This window comes from Halichoerus grypus, chromosome 9 (assembly GCF_964656455.1).
Source record: "Halichoerus grypus chromosome 9, mHalGry1.hap1.1, whole genome shotgun sequence".
NCBI lineage: Eukaryota > Metazoa > Chordata > Mammalia > Carnivora > Phocidae > Halichoerus > Halichoerus grypus.
The window spans coordinates 107,071,676-107,096,218 of record NC_135720.1 but is presented as its reverse complement, the minus strand read 5'-3'; the positions used below and the strand labels follow the sequence as shown (position 1 = coordinate 107,096,218).

Sequence of the window (24,543 nt, the reverse complement as noted above, 5' to 3'; positions counted from 1 at the left end):
CTGCCTGGGAGAGGAAGAGGACCTTCGGTAGCCAGGCCCACTTCATGGAGCTGAGTGTGTGTGTGTGTGTGTGTGTGTGCGCGCGTGTGTGCAAGCTGCCCTGAGAACAGAGGCTGGGCGCCAGAAGGGACCTTCTGAAGCTGAGCCCATCACCCTCCTTTTATCAATGGTCAAACTGGGGCTCCGACTGAGGAAGTGTCTTTGTTCAAGCTTCTGAGCACGGCTGAGCCTGGACCCCAGGGCTGGGGCAGCTTCGGGCTGGTCAAAGAAGCAGGGGACGGGGAAGACGGAGCGAGGGCCAGAAGGAAGAGGAAGGGGTAGGGGAGGCTCTGCCACCACAGGAGGGGGACCGCTTTTCTGGGACACTGCACTGGTACCACTTCACTCATTCTGTTAAAGATTTTTTTATTTATTTATTTATTTATTTGAGAGAGAGAGAGAGAGACTGAGAGAGCACATGAGAGGGGGGAGGGTCGGGAGGGTCAGGGGGAGAAGCAGACTCCCTGCCGAGCAGGGAGCCCGATGCGGGACTCGATCCCGGGACTCCAGGATCATGACCTGAGCCGAAGGCAGTCGCTTAACCAACTGAGCCACCCAGGCGCCCTTCACTCATTCTGAAGGATTTCTTGAGCACCTACTACGTGCCAGTGCTGGGGCAGGGGCCCTTCTGCCCCATCTCAGCCCTCGCTCCCTCCCGTGAGATTTTGCTTCTGGGGTTGAGGGTTGTCTTCAAGACACCCCTGTCCTGCAGGCAGCCAGGCCAGGGCAATGCTCAAAGCTCGCCCCAGGGAAGCAGCCAGGCAGCCCCCTCCGTGCCCCCACGCCCCATGGGGAGCCCCAGCACTCCGCGCACCAGTGCCCACGGCACGCCGGAACCCCCTGCACAGGTCACTTCCAAGATTCAATGCCCATCAGATGACAAGAAGCCTGGGAAGTCACCCACCAGAGATTCCGGGGCTGTTTCTAGCAGCGGAACCCTGTTTTCAGATAAAATGTACCTGGATCTTTGATATGTCAACCTCGAGAATGAAGTAGCTCTGTGGGGATGGGGGAGGGCCAGACCACCTGGCCTCTAGCTGGGGGCCTCCCCACCCCATGAGTTCAAGTAGTCTCCAAATCACTCCCTGGAGTTTGGAGGAAGAGCCTCAAAACCAGCTTCCTCTGGTCTCTTTGCTGCGTTACGGAAGCCCAGGGGAAGCCAGTGATGTGTGCAGATCACACAGCTGAGGGAGAGCCAGGATCACAGGCCCCCTTCTCCAAGCCTCGAGGCCACACTCTCTTCCCTGACTCCCCAGGCCGTGGTACCACATCCCTCTCAGGAGAAAGGGCCACAGCAACGCACGCCACCCGGCACACACTGTCACGGGTCCGGCTCCCACTGGGGGCCCAGCAAGAATTCTATGGCCTATTATCATCTCTGTCTTGTAGGGAAAGAAATGGACGTTCACAAAGGTTAAGCGACTCATGGAACCCGTGAAGCATAAAGCCCACGTTCCAACCCACCTCTCTGCTCTCCACCCCTTACTACAGCCTTACGGAAGTCGTCGTCACAATGCCTATGTATAACCCCTCCCTCTGAGCCCCAGCCCCAGCCTCACGTCACTCGGAGAAAAGCTGAGAAGCCTCCTACCCAACTCATTCTGACATCCAAAGAGGGCACACGCAGAGCTTCTCATACTAATGAGAAGCTCACACTAATAATAATTCTCAAAAGTAATAAGAATGTTACTACCTCCTTACATATAGCACTTACTATTCAGCATTTCATATGTTCTTTTTTTTTTTTTTTTTTTAAGATTTTATTTATTTATTTGAGAGAGAGAGAATGAGAGACAGAGAGCATGAGAGGGAGGAGGGTCAGAGGGAGAACAGACTCCCCGCTGAGCAGGGAGCCCGATGCGGGACTCGATCCCGGGACTCCAGGATCATGACCTGAGCCGAAGGCAGTTGCTTAACCAACTGAGCCACCCAGGCGCCCCCAGCATTTCATATGTTCTTATCTTAATCCTCAAAACACTAGACTCCCATCCTTATCCCACAGATAAGGAAACTGAGGTACAAAGAGGTGGATGACTTGCCCAAGGTCACCCAGCTAGGCAGGAGCAAAGCCGGGACTGGGCCCCAGGCAGTCCACTCCTCCCCTATAACGTCTGCTGGCTCCTCATTTGGTGGGGGCTACAACAGGGGCCCAAGCTGGGGGCTTGCCCCCCTCCTCTGAGGCCCCTCTCTGCAGGGGTCAGAAGCCAACTGGAACGTCCGAGCGGTGGGCCTGGGAAAGCCTACCTGATGAGCACTCATCCCCCACCCCAGCCGCAGGAGCTGGAGCTGGAAGGATGAGACAGTGCGAGAGCAGTCAAGGCGCAAGCACAAATAGGACACCAACTGCATGCCCGGCTTTAAGTCGTGACAGGTGCGGGAAGCAGAAGACTGTTCTCTCTCCCCAGTCCCCAGCAATGCCCAAAGGGGTCGCCTCTGCACCCCTACCCCCTTCAGTACTAGCTGCGCCAGATGTTGGCAACACTTAGAAACAGGGCTAAAAATAGACTCTGTAAATGAGTCAGTGCTAAGAATAACTTGGGCAAACAGCCCTCTGGGAGAGGACACTCAGCCAGGGAGGCACCGTCTCCTCCCACCACCCAGGCCCTATCTGGCCCATCTCCTGGCCTTTCCCTCAGAGCCCACCACCATCCACACAGGACCTAGGGGATCTATACCCCAACTGCTGGGTTGACGGGAGACACGGGTGCGCTCACACGTCCTCCCACCCGACAGGCCAGGTGGCCAGCCGCCCTAGGTGAATGGTGGGGGGTACCAAGGAGCAGGCAGGGCTGGAGAAGGCCGCCCTGCTCAAGGCAGAGCTGCGCTGAGGCCCTGAGATGTTTGACCTTCTCTTCCCAACTTGAACACCAACTCCCCCACAGGAAAGTAGGAAACGGTGCCCCAGCTCCCACCCCTCCCGTCTCACCTGCAGAATGGGTCCCAGCGGCAGCCAGAACGGCCCACCTCGTAAGTGATGGGGGGTGGGGGACCTCAGAGGGATGGCAGCACCATAAAGGGCAGATAGCAAGCATGGGGGTGGAGACGGAACTTAGGAGGGCGAACGTGCTAGATCCCACAGCTGGAGGTCTCCCCCGTTTTTTCCATGTTCTTCCCTCATTGCCCCTCAGAAACGATAAGAAGAGTTAGACTCAACGGCATCTGTACATGAATTGAAAACGAATAGAAAAAAAAAAAAAAAAAAAAAAAAGAAAACGAATAGAGCACATTCACATACAGTGTCGGAGCCGAGCCTCTCAATAACTCCAGATGATAAACCAAGTGAGGAGTTTCCTGACACAGTTGAGGAGACTGGGACTCAGAAAACCCAATTAACTTGCCAGGGCGCCCCCAGCTGGGATGCAGCCTAATATTGCCATCCATTAGCCGGGTAAGTAGCTCCCCAGAGCCTGTGTGCTGGGCACAGCCCCATGTCCCATCAATGAATGCCTGGAGGGAATAGGACACCCTCTAATCCTGCTGGCAGCCAGAGGGAAGGGGCCAGAAAAAGGTGAGGAGCCTTCAGGAAGGGAGTGGCACGACGTACAACATTTCTCTGAGAAGAATGGAGGAAGGAGGGGAAGGCAGGGATGTCCTGGGCAGAGCACTGGCCATGAAGGCAGGAGCCCTGGGATCTAGTCCAAGGTTTATCAGAGATAACTGCATGATCTGGGGAAATCATTTCCTAGGTTTCACTCCAGGTCTGGAAAATGGAGCTTTGAACACCAGGCCTTTGAGATACCCTACAGTATATCACAACCACATACTGGAGGTACACAATGAATATCAGCATATTAAAGGCTCTGACAAGTCCTACAGCAAAGAAAACCATTTGGGTTGGTTTCTTCTTTTTTGAAAAATTTTATTTTATTAAAATTCAATTAATTAACATAGAGTGTATTATTAGTTTCAGAGGTAGATTTCAGTGATTCATCAGTTGCATATAACACCCAGTGCTCATTACATCACGTGTCCTCCTTAATGCCCATCACCCAGTCACCCCATCCCACTATCCACCTCCCCTCCAGCAATCCTCAGTTTGTTCCCTATAGTTAAGAGTCTCTTACGGGTTGTCTCCCTCTCCGATGTCATCTTATTTTATTTTTCCCTCCCTTCCCCTATGATCCTCTGTTTTGTTTCTTAAATTCCACATATAAGTGAAATCATATTATAATTATCTTTTTCTAATTGACTTATTTCTCTTCCATTTTGCTTTTTTTGACTCCTCCTCTCCCATACCTGCTTGACCACCAAACCCTTCCACAGAACACAGCTGGGAGAATTGGGGTCCCCTGGAGTACATTTGGAGTCACCAATTCAAATGCCTATAAAAGCCAGCAGGAAACATGAAAGCTTGAAGCAGGCCCAAACAAAATGCATCAGGACTTTGCAGTTAGCAGCAAGCCCCTCAAAATTCCTAGTGGCTCTGGGGTTTCAGGGAGTTTGGCACTTCTGTTTTATGAAGGTCTCCCTCAGAACCCACTCAGGGTTTCATCCTGACTGATCCTCAACAGTCCTGTTGAGAGGGGCAAGTGAAGGAGAGCAAAACATGTCACTTTGGCATACTGATTATTTTGAATTAAAGTTACTTAAGAGACAGCAGGTACAAGAAGGACACTCTGCCCCTCCTTTGTGCCCCTGAGAGCAGGAAATAAATCTCCCACCTGAAAGGTACCCTCCCTGTACCAAGAGGTAGAGACACACCCTTATCACCAGAAATAGGGAATTCGGGGCCCAGAAGGCTGTATAAACAACCCTTGTTACTTCTTTTTTTTTTTTTTCTTAATTTTTTTTTTTTTTTTAAGATTTTATTTATTTATTCATGAGAGACAGAGAGAGAGAGAGGCAGAGGGAGAAGCAGGCTCCCAAGGAGCAGAGAGCCCAATGTGGGACTCGATCCCAGGACCCTGGGATCATGACCTGAGCCGAAGGCAGACGCTTAACCATCTGAGCCACCCAGGCGCCCTTTTTTCTTAATTTTTTAAAGATTTCTTTGAGACAGAGAGAGCAAGAGCAGGGAGAGAGGCAGAGGGAGAGGCAGACTCCCTGCTGAACAAGGAGCCCAATTCCGGACTTGATCCCGGAAATCATGACCTGAGCTGAAGGCAGATGCTTAACCCACTGAGCCACCCAGGTGCCCTTGTTCCTTCTTTATTAATTAGCTACCCCAAGCCCAAACCCCTTTGTTTTCTTAATTCTTCACAAATGTATTGTTTCTTTGTCTAAATGGTACAAAAGCTGCCTGCTTCATTCACTTCTTTGAGCCTCATATTTTGGGGGCTCCTGTACATACAAAATTAAATTTGTTTTTCTTCTGTTAATCTATCTTATGTCAATTTAATTATTAGACCAGCCAAAGAACCTAGAAGGGAAGAAGGGAAAAGTTTTCCTCCCCTACAGTTTTGGTGTCCAACATGGGGCTCTTTGCTGGCTGGACAATGTCACTCCGGGAACAGCTGAGAGATTCTGGGACCTCTCCCAGGAGCCAGCAGAAGGTAAAAATTTCTTAGCCACGTCAGTCCCCCAGATCTCTGCCTGCTGGGTCTGGTGAAAGCAAGAATGGTAAGTCCTTTTCTTTTCTAAATTTAAATTGGGCAAATATTTGTGTCAACTAGTTCCTTGGGTATAGGGACTCTAGTAAAAATGTGTTATAAATACTTTTGTTTTCTATTGATCCTCTGACAACCAGAGATTGTCACTGTCTTCTCCTGTCTCTGTCTTGTGTCGTTTGTCATTCGGAGAAGAACCAGAGGTCTCCTTTCCTTTCGTCTTATTCTACGTCCTGAGAGCTTGGCTTTGTGATCAGTGAGAATATTCTCTCTGGTCTTCACCAGTAGGAAGGCAAATGTCCCGTCATATGTTTGATGGCCCGTTGAATAGACTGGGGTTCCAAGACACCAAGCCACAGCAGCATTCTCTTTGTCTGACAATGCCAACCCTCAGAGGAATCTGTCATAAGAGGGTCCCAATCCAACAAAGTCCTTTGTCGTCTCAACCTGCACTGTCTTGGTAGTGCTGGAGAAGTCTCATTCCAGTAGCACCCACCCGGGCTCACAAATTAGCAGGTCTGTAACTGGAGACATCTAATGTTCCCATGAAAGACCACAGAGATGCCATTTTTACTACACCGTTATTACCACCTATGATGACAAAGGTCTTTGCTTTCTTAGACTAACACTGGGTGAACTTCTTGGCTCTTGCAAGGGCTGCATCTTTTGCGCCTTCTTTAGGAACACCACTAATGCCCAGGGTTAAGCCATTAAAAGGCTTATTGGTTCGAGTCACTATTAAGATTAATATAAGATCCTCCTTGTCAATGACTATGGATTCTTTGAATTGGACAAACTTCTATATTCACATACACACAAAAACTGAGAGCTCTCATTCTAAATAATTGCCTTATTGGTACCTATGGAAAGATCAAATTAAAAAGAAGACACAAAGGCATAGGGTGGCTAGCCTGAAGGACTTTTTCAACAAGATGAAATTACAAAGCCCCTTTTGTCTCCACTTTGAGAAGATCCTACCAAATTTAAAGAAGAGTTAGAAAGATGAGTGGTCACTCACAACCCCACTCCCAGGGACCTCGACTGGCTGCTAAGGAGCATTCTCCCCACCCGTGATTACACTATAGTTATCAGACAAGCCAGATGGCCTCCCTGGGGAAAAGCACCCCTCCCCCTCTTCACAGAGAAAACAGATGACTAGAAATTCTCCCAGGCCCTCCTGAAATGATCAGGAAATGAATCAGCTGGAGGCCGATGTTCAATAATAGGAACAATAATAGAGGCTTTCCCCCCTAAGGTGAAGTGGTCCAAGAAGGCCTTTGTTAAACGCTTTAGATAGACTTTCAGACTCTCTAGGATGTAGACATTTTCCCATCTCAGTTGGAAATCTCCCTGATACAAAGAAGCAAATTTAGTTGGATGGGCAGGTCAGTCCCTTGATATTCAGGCCACAATCCAGTTCTTAGGGAACTGGAAATGACTGTCTTTGTCTTGCAAATCTCTACAAAGCCAGAAATGTGGGTCTAGACACACTTCGAATCCCACCTATCTACCAATCCCCAAACCTCATTTTCTCATCTCAGAATGCTTACAGATATTGTAAAAGATGAGGACATTGGAAACAGAGTTATCCTGCACTTAAGAAAAAGTAGGAAAGGGGCGCCTGGGTGGCTCAGTCGTTAAGCGTCTGCCTTCGGCTCAGGTCATGATCCCAGGGTCCTGGGATCAAGCCCCACATCGAGCCCCACATCGAGCCCCACATCGAGCCCCACATCGGGCTCCCTGCTCTGCGGGAGGCCTGCTTCTCCCTCTCCCACTCCCCCTGCTTGTGTTCCCTCTCTCGCTGTGTCTCTCTCTGTCAAATAAATAAAATAAAAAATAAATTAAAAAATTTTAAAAAGTAGGAAAAATGTAAATAGGAATTACTCTAGATCTCTGATAAGAAGCAAATATACCCCCAAAACTCCTTGGAAAAGACTTAGATCCTTTCTCTGTGCCTTTGTAATATGGATTTTCTGCTCCCATCTTCTCTAGGACTTAAGAGCTGTTCTTTGAAATGCAAACTTTTAGGGAGAAGTTTTTCATCGGCGGAGAAAAAAGGAACAATTTGAAAATTGGGCTAATGCAAAATCTTGTGTTCTGCCCACAAATGTCCTTTTAAAAAAGCTTTAGCCGGGCGCCTGGGTGGCTGAGTTGGTTAAGCAACTGCCTTCTGCTCAGGTCATAATCCCAGGGTTCTGGCATTGAGCCCCGCATCGGTCTTAGTGGGGAGCCTGCTTCTCCCTCTGCCTGCCGCTCCCCCTGCTTGTGCTCTCTCTCTCTATGACAAATAAATACACTCTTAATAAATGAATACATAAATTAAATAAATAAATAAAAAGTAAAAAAGCTTTAGCCATCTGGGTGGGGAAGCTTAACTTGTTCCAACTGCCGGAAACACAATTTGGTTCCAACTGTTCTATAAACTTGTGAGTTTTGTATTATTGCACCTGACTCCCAGCTAAAATTTTAGAATGATGGCTATAAAGTCTCTGTGTTTGTGTCTCTCTGTATATTTACATGTGTCTCTGTGTATGCTGTAGATACATGATATTTTTCTACCTCCAGATGGTATTGCCAAAATTAATCTGTAAAAGAGCTCTACTGAGTTGGGGAGCAAGCACTTCCAAGGACAGCGAATACTAAAACTCAGAAATATGAAAACTAAACCAAATTTTTTTTTAGGTTCACACTGATCTGGGATAATCTTGGGAACTAAAAGCTTGTTAAAGCTTGTTGGTTTAATTAAAATAGACGTGACTTCAGAGTTATGAGCATTAATTATGATGCAAACATATAACTTTTACTCTACCATGGTTTACTGGTCAAGTAAGTTTATGTTTTCCGTTACAAAATTTATCAGCGAGAAAAATAGCTTTGGATGATGTCTGATTTTGTCTAACGTCTCGTGAAGTTTTTGTGGGTAATCTAAACGTAATGTTTAAAACAGGTAATTTAGATAGATGAATGGGATAAGAATGTTTACACAAACTTTTTTTAATAACTTTTTTTACTTACACTTTTCAACAATAATTGTGTTTTATAGTATGTCTACTTTTTTAAAAATTATTTATTTGTCAGAGAACGAGAGCACAAGCAGGGGGAGCAGCAGGCAGAGCGAGAGGGAGAAGCAGACTCCCCGCTGAGCAGGGAGCCCCATGAGGGACTTGATCCCAGGACCCTGGGGTCATGACCCGAGACGAAGGCAGACGTTTAACGGACTGAGCCACCCAGGCGTCCTAGTATGTCTACTTTAAAAATAGTTTCCCAAATCTTTTGATAACTTCCACCATTAGTTCTGCTAAGTTAAATAACAGAAATTCATTGAATATCAATATCCTTTCCAAGTAAGATAAAATATTAAACATTAATTACTGAACATAAGTTTACCTAATTTTGTCTAAAGATATTTCAGTCTGTTAAACATGTCTTGGCCACATTAAAAGATTGTACGATTAACGGGCGCCTGGGTGGCTCAGTCGTTGGGCATCTGCCTTCGGCTCAAGTCATAATCCCAGGGTCCTGGGATCAAGCCCCGGATCGGGCTCCCTGCTCAGTGGGAAGCCTGCTTCTCCCTCTCCCACTCCCCCTGCTTGTGTTCCTGTTCTCGCTGTGTCTCTCTCTGTCAAATAAATAAATAAAATCTTAAAAAAAAAAAAAAAAAGGATTGTACAATTTAAAAACACACATGCTTCTAGAAATTTTAAGATGTATCTATAAATTTGCCAATTTATAGACTGCTGGTGTAACATACAATTCACCACTGTTTACTTGTTAGTTTTCACTGTAAGTTAAAAAAAAATTTTTTTTTAAGATTTTATTTATTTATTTGACAGAGAGAGACACAGCAAAAGAGGGAACACAAGCAGAGGGAGTGGGAATGGGAGAAGCAGGCTTCCCGCGGAGCAGGGACCCCGAAGCGGGGCTCGATCCCAGGACCCTGGGATCATGACCTGAGCCGAAGGCAGACGCTTAAGGACTGAGCCACTCAGGCGCCCTATAAGTTAAAATTTTTAAGGGTTAAACATTTTATTTTTATTTTTTTAAAGATTTTATTTATTTATTTGAGAGAGAGAATGAGATAGAGAGAGCATGAGAGGGGGGAGGGTCAGAGGGAGAAGCAGACTCCCTGCTGAGCAGGGAGCCCGATGCGGGACTCGATTCCGGGACTCCAGGATCACGACCTGAGCCGAAGGCAGTCACTTAACCAACTGAGCCACCCAGGCACCCCTAAGGGTTAAACATTTTAATTAATATATGTAATCACTACTACTAGAAATAGTAAGGGAAACAACTCTATGCAAAAAAAGTAGGGTATGGGTTTTTTGGTTAGAAAAAGGTATGAGGTATGAAGATACATTTTTTAAAAAATTAAAGAAAGGGAGAGAGTGAGAGAATTTTACCTTGTAAATTCAAGGTAAATTCAATCTGGCTAAAATCAAATTATTACTAGAAGGGTTTTAAAAACTAAGTTTTAATATCAATAGTTTGGCTATTATAAAACTAAAACTGCTAAAAGGACAAAGTTTTCTTGGACTATTGGTCTGCTCCTGATAAGAGATTATAAAAGGACTTTTCCCTTTTTTTTTTTTTAAGTCTTTTTTTTTCCCCTCCCTGCCCCTCCTTTTTTTTAACCTTTTGAGTTTGTCTTTATTATCAGGCCTTTGATTACTTAAGAAAACTAAGTCTTCTCAATATTAAAAGAGCTAAGTTTTGCTCACAACTATAGAACCTTCTCTATTTGCCTTTAAAATCTTTTATTGTTGGGGCACCTGGGTGGCTCAGTTGTTAAGCGTCTGCCTTCGGCTCAGGTCATGATCCCAGGGTCCTGGGATCGAGCCCCGCATCGGGCTCCCTGCTCCGCGGGAAGCCAGCTTCTCCCTCTCCCACTCCCCCTGCTCGTGTTCCCTCTCTCACTGTCTCTCTCTCTCTGTCAAATAAATAAATAAAATCTTAAAAAAAATAAAATAAAATAAAATCTTTTATTGTCACTTTGGTTAAATAGATAAGTATTGTTTCATTATGACCTATATCTTTTTAGTAAGCATTCAAGTCTTTTTAATATTGTTTGACAAACTTCCCCCAAATCAAATTCTAAATAAAGACCTTTTGACCTCAAACTAACTTTGGGATTTTTCCAGAGGGTCTCTGGAACATCTAAAAAGATTTGTCCTTTCTCCTTTTTCAAAACAAACAAAACAATAACAAAACTTAAAAAGGTGGTGGGAGGGAATTTTAAACTAATTAGACCTATTGCTATGTTAAATCACATGGGAAGCACTGTCAAAGAAAGCTAATATTAAGTCTTCTTTATCTTGTATTTGTATAGATACATGTTGTAAGTGTTCCAGAAATTGTATAAAAGTCCTAGAAATCTGGTATGTCCTAATATAATCTTATCACTTGTAATTCTAGTTATTATCATAAAATGTATGTCACAGAAATAATCAATTATCCTTGTCAATAACATTGTAATGAGCTTTCATCAGATCTTTAACTGTATTAAGTCTTTTGTCAGTTATATAAGTTCTTGTTTTACTCTGACACTTTTACAAAAGTGTTTCATCTTCAGAAAGAGTCGAGGAAAGGACTCCAACAAGTACTCTAGAATACGGGTTTCTGGTAACTTTCAGGACATACCACTGAACTGGGCAAAACCTGGCGGAACTCTAAGGAAAAAACTGGATTCATAAAACTATTAACAAAAGGTCAATATCAACAAAACTTAATTACATGAAACTGAGTTAACTGATAGAGATGATTATAATTTTTATGACTTTTTATTTAAAACATTGTTGGATTTTTTTTTTTTTTAAAGATTTTATTTATTTATTTGACAGAGAGAGACACAGCGAGAGAGGGAACACAAGCAGGGGGAGAGGGAGAAGCAGGCCTCCCGCGGAGCAGGGAGCCCAATGCGGGGCTCGATCCCAGGACCCCGGGATCATGACCCGAGCCGAAGGCAGACGCTCAACGACTGAGCCACCCAGGCGCCCCTGTTGGATCTTTAATATTTAATTTTTTCCAGATTAAAAAAATTTTCTCTCTTAAGAAAACCATGACTTGGGGCACCTTGGTGGCTCACTAGATTAAGCGTCTGCCTTGGGCTTGGGTCATGATCCCAGGGTCCTGGGATGGAGCCCTGCATCAGGCTCGCTGCTCAGTGGGGAGACCCACTCCCCCTACTTGTGCTCTCTCTCTCTCTCTCAAATAAATAAATGAAATCTTTAATAAATAAATAAATAAACAAGAAAACCATGACTTACAGCAATTTGGTAAATTATACCTTTGTCAGTAGAATTGAAACATTTACCATTTTCTCCCTACCTGATGCCTCCAGAATTTGAAAACGCTTAGTGAGTATTCCTATTTTCATGGCAGTATAGTTATTTACACAAGTTCAACAAACATCTATTCTCCTAAATACAGGACACAATTGGAAATGTTGGCTATATTCCCAAGGCTTTGACTGGGAGACATGCATTGACTCCGATATGGCCAGACAGCTTCAAGGAACTGAGGTTGACTTTATGGAGCCAATAAAGCCCCTTGAAAAAATCAGTCTGCTACCTTGCTTACAGGCTTCCCCAGCAGCCTCACCAGGTGAGTAAGGAAGGTCACTTCCTGGCAGGTGCAGAAACCTCAGGATATTTGGGGGATTTGGGGAAAAGAGGAATTAACCTAAATCTAGAGTTCTTGCAGGTAAAACCTGATGACAAGTCCTTGGCTCCACTTCCTAACCTCAAGAGGCTTTTAAAAGTCCAATCTGAGATTCCTTATGAAAGTTCCAACAGAGAAGATGAAAAGATTCTATATAGTCAGTTGCAAGTTCTTGCTGTGTTTCTATAAATAGTAAGTTAAGTTTATTCAAACTAAACCATTTTGCAAACAAATTAGTCTTACTTTGATGACCTTTGGTAGTCATGGGGGTAACTGTAGAGAAAAAAAAATTGTTTCAATGAAAAATGATAGTACATTCTGGGCGCCTGGGTGGCTCAGTTGGTTGAGCGACTGCCTTCGGCTCAGGTCATGATCCTGGAGTCCCGGGATCGAGTCCCGCATCCGGCTCCCTGCTCAGCGGGGAGTCTGCTTGTCCCTCTGACCCTCCTCCCTCTCATGCTCTCTGTCTCTCATTCTCTCTCTCTCAAATAAATAAATAAAATCTTTAAAAAAAAAAAAATGATAGTACATTCTTTTGGATATCAGATTCTAGCGCTGTTAACTGTTAATGAAGTTTTCTTTTCTACCTGTTTCCTCCAATACTTGGCTACAACTCTCCAAACTAACGCTCCCAATGTTCTTCCACTCTCAACGTAGAGTCACCAAGAACAAAAGCTGCCCTTTTTGGGATGCCTGGGTGGCTCAGTCGGTTAAGCGTCTGCCTTCGGCTCAGGTCATGATCCCAGGGTCCTGGGATTGAGTCCCTCATGGGGCTTCTTGCTCAGCGGGGAGCCTGCTTCTCCCTCTGTCTGCCACTCCCCTTGCTTGTGCTCTCTCTGTTTCTCTCTCTGACAAATAAATAAAATCTTAAAAAAAAAAAAAAAAAAGCTGCCCTTTTCCCTGAAGCCCTACAGAGTGTGAACAACTTGAGGGAAACTTTAGAGAAATCACCACAACTGCTCATGCACAGGCAATCTTCATGCCTATTGCTGTGTGGGCCACTCGGAAAAGATCACCAGAGATATTCCAACTGCAAACCACGAAGATCTGGCAGATTGCCCCTGTCTGCCCTCACTCCGTCTGAAGATGCCTTGAGCCTGACATCTCGAAACCTTCTCAACCGGCTGCCTTCAGAACTCAGAAACTGGGATTGTAGTCGGCTCTGGTCACTCACCTTTGGTTTTCTTTTCTTTTCTTTCCATAAAAATGCCTTATGAAATACCTGATTTCTCACATGATATAGGCTTTACTTTAGGAGCCCAGGTGCATCACTACCTCCTACAATGAAACACAACTGTTTAACTGAACTGACCTATTTTCAAGATTAATTCAATGAAATAATGGAGCACTTTACCAGCTCAGCTTCTAGACTTCAGGTAAAACTAAAGGGTAACAAAACATCCCACCCCAAAACATGCTGCTTTAGCATATTGATTATTTTGAATTAAAGTTACTGAAGAGACAGCAGGTACAAGAAGGACACACTGCCCCTCCTCTGTCCCCCTGAGAGCGGGAAATAAATCTCCCACCTGAAAGGTACCCTCCCTGTACCAGGAGGCAGAGAGACATCCTTATCACCAGAAAAAGGGAATTCAGGGCCCAGAAGGCTGTATAAACAACCCTTGTTACTTCTTTACAATTAGCTGCCCCAAGCCCAAACCCCTTTCTGTTGTCAGTTCTTCACAAATGTATTGTTTCTTTGTCTGAATGGCATAAAAGCTGCCTGCTTTGGTCACTTCTTGGAGCTTCATATCTTTGGGGATCTTGTACATAACAAAATTAAATTTGTTTTCCTTCAGTCAATCTGTCTTATGTCGATTTAATTATTAGGCCAGCCAAAGAACCTAGAAGGGAAGGAGGGAAAAGTTTTCCTCCCCTACACGAGGAAGGGATCAGTAGCAGACAGCTGGCCCAGGTCACCCAGCAGGTTACTGCTGTGGGCAGGAGAGATGATGAAGCAGATTGTACTTACTGGGCCCTTATTATGGGCAGCAGGTCACCTGCATTATCTCCTATAATTCTTACAACAACGCTTGAGTAAAGCACTGATGTTATCCCCATCTCTCAGAGCAAGAAGCTAATAGTCAAAGAGATTCAGTCACTTGTGTCCAAGGTCACACAGCCAGTCGGTGGTACTGCCCAGATTTCAACCCTGGCAACCTGAATACAGAACTCACAGCCTTGGCCCAGCTCTGCCACTCACTAGGCTAAGTCACCTTGGGTGACAGACTTCTCCCTTCTGGGCCTCAGTTTGCTAACCTATAAAACCTGATAATAAGAGACCTGTGCATTAGGCTACTGTGAAGATTAAATTTGCAAATGTACAAAAGTGCTTAACACAATACCTGGGAGCTGGTGCTCAGTATATGGGACCTATCATTAGATACCACATTCTACTGTGGGAGTTCATACTGGAGCCTCTGGGCTCTGGGTGCAGCAGGCTAGAAGCCACCCACGGCTTCCTGGAAATTGGCCTCTGACAATCAGTCCTGGAGCACTGCCCCTCCACCTGGCAACACTTCCAAGCTGGGGCTCCTAGGGTGCCCTGTGTAGGGGAGGACTCTAGAAACTGGGGTTCCCAGACCCAGGTTTGGCCTGGGTCTCATCCTCTGAGGACTCTGAAAGGCCACCTCCCCCTCAGAGCCAGGGATAGTCCCAGCTCACCGTGGGTCACAGGTCTCTTCCCACCATTGCCCCACAGCCCCAGGTCACGGGGTGGGGAGGCGGGGGCTCTCCAGCCAGGCAGCTGATGTACTCATGACCTTTCCCAGCTCTCTCAGCCTTAGAGATGACAATGACTACCCACCCAGAACCCTCCACACTTCCTACAGCCGGTTCATCCACATTAGATCACAAGATTAGCATCACTAACCAGAAGGCCGACTGCTCAGGGGTTAGTATGCCCACTTTACAGATGAAGAAACTGAGGCCCCAACTGGCCCTGGGCAGAGATCTAAGTAGTAGAAAGGCTTCTGGCCCCTGGACCAGGGAAGCTCAGGGCTGATGCAGGTTCCAGGCCAGACTCACTAAAGCCAGCTGGGGCAGTAGAGGGGAAAGTGCTCAGGAGGCTCCCAAGGCTCAGGCAAGGGGAGAAAATGGCTAAGGCATGGGTCCTGGGTCTTACTGAGTCACTGTAGATCCTGCAAGTCTTGGGGATGGGAGGAGCATCAGTAGTCCTGAGTCTTCCCACCCCACCCCACCCCAGCCAGAGAAGATGGCCACAGCCCCTGCCCAGTGCCCTGGGATGACCCCCACCCAGTCCTCTGCTCTAGCTAGCACGGACACTTCCAGCCAGGCCTGGCCCTGCAGCCCTCCACTGACAGGGAGCCCCTACCTCCCGAGATGGCTCTCTAGTTCCAGACCCCGAGTCGACCATTCACCCCGGGCATTGTCACCCCCACACTGTCCCTATCCAATGTACGTCATCACCTAGAAAGCCTTCCCTGGCCACCTCACCCTCTGCTTCCACTGACCCTCCACAGGGCCCACTCACCCACATACACCATACTAAGAATTGGGCCCGGAATTCCCAGTCTGGCCCCTGGCATGTAGGGCTGGATCTTGCACTCGGCAGGTGCTCCATAAACATTGCACAAGAGGGAGATAACCTCTAAGGAAGTGACCCCAAATATCTTGACCATGATCTGCAGAAAAATATACTTTATTTGGCCCAGTACACACACACACACACACACACACACACACACACACACACAAGCACACATACACACACATATGAACCTGAAACAAAAAAGTTGCACAAAACAACACTTGGCCAATACCATGCAATACACTTGGATGTTCTCTCTGTATCTTCTTTCTCACTGAAAAAAAAAAAATGTTGGGCGCCTGGGTGGCTCAGTTGGTTAAGCAACTGCCTTCGGCTCAGGTCATGATCCTTGAGTCCCGGGATCGAGTCCCGTACTAGGCTCCCTGCTCAGCGGGGAGTCTGCTTCTCCCTCTCCCGCTCTCCCCTCTTGTGCTCTCTCTCTCTCTCACTCTCTCTCTCAAATAAATAAATAAAATCTTTAAAAAAAGAAAAAAAAATGTTCATTGAGAGCCACTAAGCTGATTTCATGGCCAGAAATTAGGGTCCCATTAGTGGCCGTGATCCACAGTTCAAATTATAGCCCTCTAGGGAGCTCTGTGTGGCCCAAACTCCCCGCCCAGCCCATGACCTTCGGTACAACAGGTGCCTAATAAAGGCATCCATTCGGCAGACACTCTGGGCCAGGCCTGTGCTAACACCTTATTATGGTATCTCATTTTATGCTCCCCATCAAAGAGGCAGGGACTCTTACTACCGCCATTTTGCACATGAGGAAACTGAGGCCCGTCACACAGTACATGGCTCGGGCAGAAATCAAAGCCAGATCTGTCTGAATCTGGGGCCACATTCATAACTCCTGCACCACACCGCCTTCCCAGCTGAGGGTCTTCAGCTCCTCTTGAGTCCACACACTGGCAGGAAGCTCACTCCAACTCCAACCACAATAAACACCATTCCGTGTGTTCAATGAACTCTGTGTTAGTTGGCTACTTGATTGGAGACTGGGCTGAGGCTCTCTCGCCTTTGCCTTCACGGCAGACCCTGCTCCCTCCTACCAACCCACCTCCAGCCAAACCCAGAAGAGGGGCTGGGACGGGGCGGCGGGTCCATCTCAGGGCTCCAGGAAACCATTCTGCGGTCCCCCCTCACTGATATCACTGCCCTGCAGCAAGTCACTCACCCCCTCTGTGCCTCCACGCCCCCAGCTATGAAATGGGGTGATGACACAGCATCCACCCCGAAGGGGGACTCTGAGGGCTCAAGGGGCTGATGCAGGTCAGGCACTTGGCACGGCACCTGAAATGAAGTAAGGCCTGGGAAATATGAGTGCTTATTATTATCATCCCCGGTGCCAACTCAAAAATAATCACCCTGCCATCAAAAATAATCACATGAACAGCGGGCGGTTTTTCGCCGTTCGCAAACATGCTTACGCACCAGGAAAAGGTTCACCCGTGCAGAGCACCTACTTACTGGGTGCCAAGCACTGCCCTGAGCACTCTACATGAATTAAGTCTTTTAATCCCCAGAATGAACCCACATGGTAGGCACTATAATTCTTAGCTCCATTTTACAGATGAGGACACTGAGGCACCAAGAGGCTAAGTGACTTACGAGGATCACAGAGCTGCAGAGTGGCAGGGCCAGGATTTGAAGCCAGGGGGACCAGCAGAGTATCTGCTCCCAATCCCTGAGGTAAGGACGTGTGTACTGTGGCCTGCCTACACACACCATGGCCTCCTCACCAGAGCCTCTCAAGAAGCTTGGAGATGTGGAGACCAGGCGGGCAGGGCTGAGGTCAACTGCCCGGGGTGGCCCAGCTCCTCTGATTCCTCATTTCCCTCACTTTCCACCATCCCCTTCCCCCCACCCCCCGAGCCTGGCCAGGGACCCCTCCTTTGTGCCACCCGGTTCCCCAACCCTGACCCTACTCAGTATCTCCCCTATCCCTCTTCAAAAGATACCCCAATGCCAGTGCAGCCCTTGGGGCCTCACCCCCACTCACCCACCTCCCCAAAGACAGGAGACACACACACACGCACACACACTCCCTCATACCTGGGAGAGGCCGGTCCCCTGCAAGGAGTCCCTGGGAAAACTCAGCTCCTTGGGGGGCCAGAGCCCAGGGCCAGGCCCCTGCCCCAGGCGCTGGACCCAGTTTCCTCATTCTCCCCAGTACTATTTCTCACCCAGCCCCCTGCACCTCAGCCTGAGAGGAAGTTGCACAATCCCCTGGGAGCTGCAAGTGTGGCCGAGGATTACTCACAGTGCGGAGGGAACCGCATGCCCGCCCAGAAGGCTTCGCACACCCACAAGACTACCCAACGCAGACGGGCTCCCAACTCGTCTCACCACATCTCACCCACCCTAGGCTCCAGGACCCCTACAGTGCCCTCCCTCTTCCCAGACTGAGCCTCTGACAGCTCCCCACTAACCACACAGCCAGGCCTCACAGGGCATAGGCCACGCTGCCCCTGCACCAAGATGGAGAGGCACAGAGGGGCAAGAATTTTCAGGAACCCTACCAGGTCCAGTGCAGGCCTAGCCCTAACCTACACACCCTCCCAGCCCCTCCTGGAGACACGGATCCTCTTAGCCTGAAGCCCCACAGTCCACCACCTTCCTGACTGACCACGTATCTACCACCTTGGCCTTGGGCCTTCCCAGGGCCTCCAGACACCCGGTTCACAGTCTTACTATATAGCCCACCTTGGAATGGACCCCGAGACCAAGATTATTCTATGAAGTTCTGAGAAGATATGAGCCACCACCCAATTTTCACTTGTGACAACACGCTCTTGCTACACATGTGATTTCAGAGGTTCCTCAGTCCCCGAAGTACTTCTCTAACAGCCTGTCAAAGCAACGTACATTTCACTAATGTTTCTTTCTGGTGCCTAAGGGATTCCCACCTTTGATAGGTAACATTCCTTGTCAAGAAAGGCTGGTGATTACGAAGCCATTGTCAGTCACCTACCCCTCAGGGTGGGTGCATTTACTGGGCCCTCTCATGAGAGTGTGGCTCAGGAAGGGACAGTGTAGTAGGAAGAAGATCAGGCCGGCCGGCCGTGGTTTGTGGAGAAGGCCGGAGATGCCACTGAGGTGAAGTGCGCTCCAGAACTGGGAGGTCAGAGGGGCCCAGGGGGCTCTGACCTAGACTCTGACACAACCCTGGGCCCTCCCTGGGACAGCAACTCCGGAAGAACACAGAGGGTGAGTAGGAGGCTGGCCTGGGTGTACAGAGCCCCCAAGAATGACCTCTGGCTTCCACCCCTCACAGCCCAGACTAGCAACGGGGCCTCAGATAAAAGAGTATGACAGGTACCTCTTATCACTCCACACAACCTTGGACTCCCACCCAGCTAAGGACAAAGTCAGAAATGGTTTTACCCGGGCCCCGGGGTTCCCCAGAGAGCCCCTCATTTCTGCTGCCCTCATCAAAAGGCTGGGGCCCTCAGGGCGGTTCCCCCACAGCCCTGAGGCCTGGAATAGCAGGAACCAGGGCCGAGCTCACAGCCGGTCACCTGACACCTCCAGTTCAGTGGACAGGGAGCACAGTCAGGGGGAGGGGCTGGTACCACACAGGAAACAAGGAGGAGAGGCCCCTGGGCAGGGATGCCTCCCAAAGTGCCTACACAGGCACCCTCTCCCCAGTCCTGACAACAGCCTCAGGAAGGGGAGAGGGCAGACCCTCTCGATACCCTCAGTGTCCCTAGGAGGGGACCGAGGCTTCAAGCACTTAAATGACTTCCCCAAGGCTATGCAGCAAGTTCATGGCAAATCTCAGTCTCCTGGCTCTGTTCCCAGATCAGAGTTTCTCAACCTCAATGCAGACGCTCGGAGCCAAATGATTCCTTGTTGGGGGGCTGTCCTGAGCATTTTAGGATGTTTATCCACATCCCAGGCTTCTACCCACTAAATGCCAGTAGCATTTCCTGAGTTGTGACAACCAAAAATGTCATCAGACATTGCCAAATGTCCCCTGGGAGGCAAAATCACCACCAGTTGAGAAAGACTGCCCAAGGAGACCTTGAAAGACAGGCACCTGCCAACTCTAAGGTGCACAGTATTTGCTGAGGGCTCTAGCCCTAGAGCCTTCTCCCTCCTCTGCCAGATGTGCCAGGCAAGAGGGCCTTGGGACCCTCTGGGCAGAGGCTGCTCTGTCGGGGGTCTCCTCTGAAGACCATCTTCCTACCCCCAACCTGTAGCCCCCCTGGCATTCAGTATTGTCATAGTCTTTCAGCCATGTTGACCACACACTGCTATAAGTACAAAATTTTGAGCATCCCCAGTATATGCTTCTTTTCTCATAAATTGCTTATAAATACCAATGTATGAATAGATCATGCAGGTCAGCAAACATCCGCAAAAAACAGATCTGTAAGAAAGATGAGAAGGGGAATGCAATTTCTACCCACGATGAGATACTGTGACACGCACCAGCACAGGAGAAGTTAAACAGTCTAGCGATAGAAAGTGTTGGCTAGAATATGGAGTAACAGGAACTCTCAGGTGCCACTGGTGAGGAATAAGTCAGTACAACCACTCAACAAGGTATTTACTAAAGGTGGGGCGCCTGGGTGGCTCAGTGGGTTGAGCATCCGACTCTTGATTTCAGCTCAGGTCATGATCTCAGGGTCATGGGATCGACCCCGGATCAGGCTCCGCGCTGAGCGTGGAGTCTGCTTGGCCCTCTCCCTCTTATACCCTGTGCTCTAGCAATTCCATTCAGGCTTCTAGGCACTCTGGAGGAATGGATGCACCAATGCACCAGGAAACACACGCGAGGATATTCTTACAGGACTGTTCGCAGTAGCCAAAAAGGAGAGCAACCCCAATGTCCCCAAGTAGCAGGATGGATACAAACACGGTGGCAAGTTCATACAGGGGAACATTGTTCAGCAGTGAAAATGAACACACGATAGCTACACATCATAACCTGGATGGATCTCACAAACGAAATGTGGAACGGAAAAAAAACATGACATACAAGCGCATGCTCAGTGTCGTTCTAGCTGTATCAAATTCAAAATCTGGCAAAACTAACCTCTTCCGATAAAGATTGCAGACATCAGTGGTTTCGTGATAAGAAAAAGCAAGAACTGATGATCAGAAAGATCAGGATCGTGGTTGCCTCTGGGGGGAAGGGGTTATGACAGAGGCGGGGCACACAAGCTGATTCTGGGGTGCAGGCTACATTCTGTTTCTTCATCTGGGCAGTGGTTACCTGGGTGTTTACAATTACTTATTACAGCATATGTATATGTTTATGCTCTTATCAGCAATGATGGTGTATTTTGCAATAAAAAGAGGAGGAAAAGGATGGGATATAAATAAATAGAAACAGAAGTTTTAATATTATCTTCTCACTCCTGGCTTTGAAAACCATTATAATTACGCCCAACAAACTGGAGGGGAACCTATAGTTAGTCACAGGTCTGAAGTGTCTGGTGATGCCCAGGGCTGTCTGTGGAGGGGCTCCCCCAGCTGGCCAGGGCTGGCTGCCCCTCAGCCCATCTCCCCACCACCACCTCAGGGTGACCCAGCCACCCCAAGCCCCTGGCTGCTCAAGGGCAGGGGGATGCATCAGGCTGGGTACCTTCACACCTGTCTCACCCTGCCCTAGGCCATTCTTCTGGGCCCCCACCAGCAGGGCTCACAGGCTGACACCGGGAAGGCCATGAAGCAACCCCCCGAACACCAAAAGGTGGGAGGCAGAAAAAGAAAGAAAGAGGGCGAGCAGGAGAGAGAGACATACACACTTTGAGGGCCCATGTTCCAGATGCAGTGGAAGTAGACCGAAGTTCAGAGGGATGGGAATGTGGGGGGCAAAGGGAAGAGGGGAGGAGAGAAGGTGCTGGAGGTTGGGGGGGGGCAAAATCACTGCCCCAGATCCCAGGTCAAGTCTTGGGGGCGCAGCAACAGGCAGGCACAAAGAGGTCTGAGTTGTTGGGCCCAATTTAGCATCTCCCCCGTGGCCCGGGGCTTCAGAATGGCAGGTGGGTGGCCAGCCGCCTTCCCGTGGCCTCCCCTTGCATTCAGCAGCCTCTAGGCCTCCTGGAAGGAAGGACTCTGTCCAGGAGGGAAGCTTCCTGGGTCTGCAGAGGTGACCGGCAGGTAAGAGGATCCAGGGAGCAATAGAGCTGCCCTTTTGGGGGTCCAGAGGGTGGGCAGGGCTGAGCCAAGGTCTCCATGCTGGCACGAGCCCTTTGGTAAAAACTCTCTCCCGACCAAGGAAGAACGCTTTTCAGAGTGAAGGGCCAGGCTTGGATACATTTCCATTCATTTATATGTACTTCTGTACCATCTTCCACCAACCTGCCTTTTTCTGTCGTCTGGGGGTCCTGCAATTCCCCGCTGGGCTGTCAGCTTTGAAGGAGGCGCTGTGTTCTCATTCCCACCCACCCTGCTCTGCCCGCACAGCACTAGGCCCCCAGGAGGTGCTCAGTTCGTGCCTGCTGACCCTCATGGTGCCCCAGGCCACGGGGTGCTGGAGAGGCTCCCTCACGCTCCCCAGGCCTCAGTCCTCCACTCTCCAAAATATGGGGGTAGCACCAGCTCGCTTCTAGGGCTCCCAGCCCCACAGCCCCAGTCGGCCGACAGCAAAGCCAACCGCCCCCTGCCGCAGGGGCAGCCGAGAGCACACCTGGCCAGAGCCAGGGGGAGACGAGAGGCAACGGGGACTGGACAGGATAGTGTGTCACCTCCTGGCCACTCTGTACCTCTCAGGGACTCAAGGGGGGGCTGGGGCAGGTGCTGTCCCCAAACCAATTATAAACAAGCCAGAGGACAGGCTGTGACTTCCCTTGGCAAACAGGAGAAAATAAACCAGAGCCCCACCCCACAGACCCACTGGTAGAACTGGGGCGGGGGGGGGGGCGGGGGGATGCTGGCAAACTCTCTAGAGGAAGGGACAGACTGTCAGCCCTAAACCAGAGTGAAGCTGGACCTGGATCCTGGGGAGAGCAGGTGGCCAGGTGGGGGGGCGGGGGGGGCAGAGGCAGGGAGCTCCTCCTTGTCCAGCTGTGTACCCATCCCTGAGTATTAGATGGTGAAGCTGATACCCTGCCTGCAGGGCAGAGACCTGTTGTGTCCTCATCTCTGGGCACTTGATGGGGGCTCGGTTCACACTCATGCCCTCACTCCACAAAAATTTACTGACCACCCACTGTATACCAGGCTCTCTTCTGGGCCTGGGGACACAGCATCACACAAAACAGATCCAATCTCTGGGCTCAAGGTGCTGACGCTGGAGGGTTCCATTCATCTGTCGACTGATCGGCTCAGTCACCAAGCCCAACCTGCCACCTCCTTGCAGGGCCAAAGACCCTGCCACTACCTCTTTTTTTTTTTTTTTTAAAGATTTTATTTATTTATTTGAGAGAGAATGAGAGAGAGCAAGCACATGAGAGGGGGGAGGGTCAGAGGGAGAAGCAGACTCCCTGCCGAGCAGGGAGCCCGATGCGGGACTCGATCCAGGGACTCCAGGATCATGACCTGAGCCGAAGGCAGTTGCTTAACCAACTGAGCCACCCAGGCGCCCAACTACCTCTTGTCACCTCCCATCACGACTCCTCCAGCTTCCAAGGAAGGATCCACCCCAAGAGCCCAGGGGTGAGCCCCCAAGGTGGCCCCACTATCTGCTGCCCTCAAGGCCCAGGACCTCCTAGATGATGATAGAGACACCCCTCCATCCAACAGTGACAGCCCCCCCAACATCTCCAGTCTGGGTAAGGAAGGAGAAGGGCATGGCTGCTTTCTGTGCATGTTTTATCATTTTTATTAGTAGTAAGAAACAATTCAGGGGCACCTGGGTGGCTCAGTCGTTAAGCGTCTGCCTTCGGCTCGGGTCATGATCCCAGGGTCGTGGGATCGAGCCCCACATCGGGCTCCCTGCTTCTCCCTCTCCCACTCCCCCTGCTTGTGTTCCCTCTCTCTCTCTGTCAAATAAATAAATATAATCTTAAAAAAAAAAAGAAAGAAAGAAAAGAAAGAAACACAATTCAAGCAGTGATGCCGTACTTGCCCACCCCGGGGTAGGAAAGTCAAGTCACATGGTGGGTCTTTCCAAGCCTCACTTCAACAGAGCCAAGGGCCACTTTGGACGCCTCCCCCCTAATCCAGCAATGCTACTCTGGCCCCAAGCACTTTTGCAGGAGCTTTAGATCCTGCCTCGTGTTCTGATGCCTCTTGGGGACAGTGCTGTCCTTTGGTGTCCACTTCATCTCACCTTGTTCAAGCAGCAACTATCTCCTGAGCACCTGTCCCAGAGGGTGGTGCCAAGACCACCTCACTTTAACAGGAGGTGGGGGCACAGAGTCAAGGTGGGGAAGGGAGGCTGATTATACCAGGGATTAGTAGCCACCAAATGGTGTCACAGTGGTCCCCGCCCCTTGGGACCTGGCTTCAGAAAGGAGACAGGCCTAAGAGGCCCAAAAGCAATCAGAGACCCAGGAGACAGAAAGCTCATGCCTGGGAAGCTACAAAGCAGTGGTCTGGGGACCAGCGGCATTAGCATCTCCTGAGAACTCATCCAAAATACAAATTCCAGACCTACTGGAATTTGTAGCCCTACTGATTCCAGACCTACTCAGTCAGGAACCCTGGGGTAAGGCCCTAGTAATCTGTGTTTCAACAACGGTTCCAGGTGATTCTGATGCCCACTCAAATTTGAGAGTTGCTGCCCTGGAGAAAGGGCATCAGAATCATTTGGGGAATTTTTAACATATTGATGCCTAATCTCCTCCTTCA

The 24,543-nt window shown here is 49.0% G+C and overlaps 1 protein-coding gene across 6 annotated transcripts in view; it reads right to left on the bottom strand.

The window, feature by feature from the left end:
• The window catches only part of TFEB (transcription factor EB), a 57,629-nt gene that overhangs the window by 27,399 nt on the left and 5,687 nt on the right, over positions 1-24,543 (bottom strand). For 3 of the 6 annotated variants that reach the window (XM_078055341.1, XM_078055343.1, XM_036102000.2), the window contains exon 1: positions 17,851-17,983. The exons of the other annotated variants lie outside the window; for them this stretch is intronic. The gene's annotated coding sequence lies outside the window, so the exon portion shown is untranslated. Of the gene's footprint in view, positions 1-17,850; positions 17,984-24,543 lie in introns of those variants that run through there. 6 annotated transcript variants of the gene reach the window in all.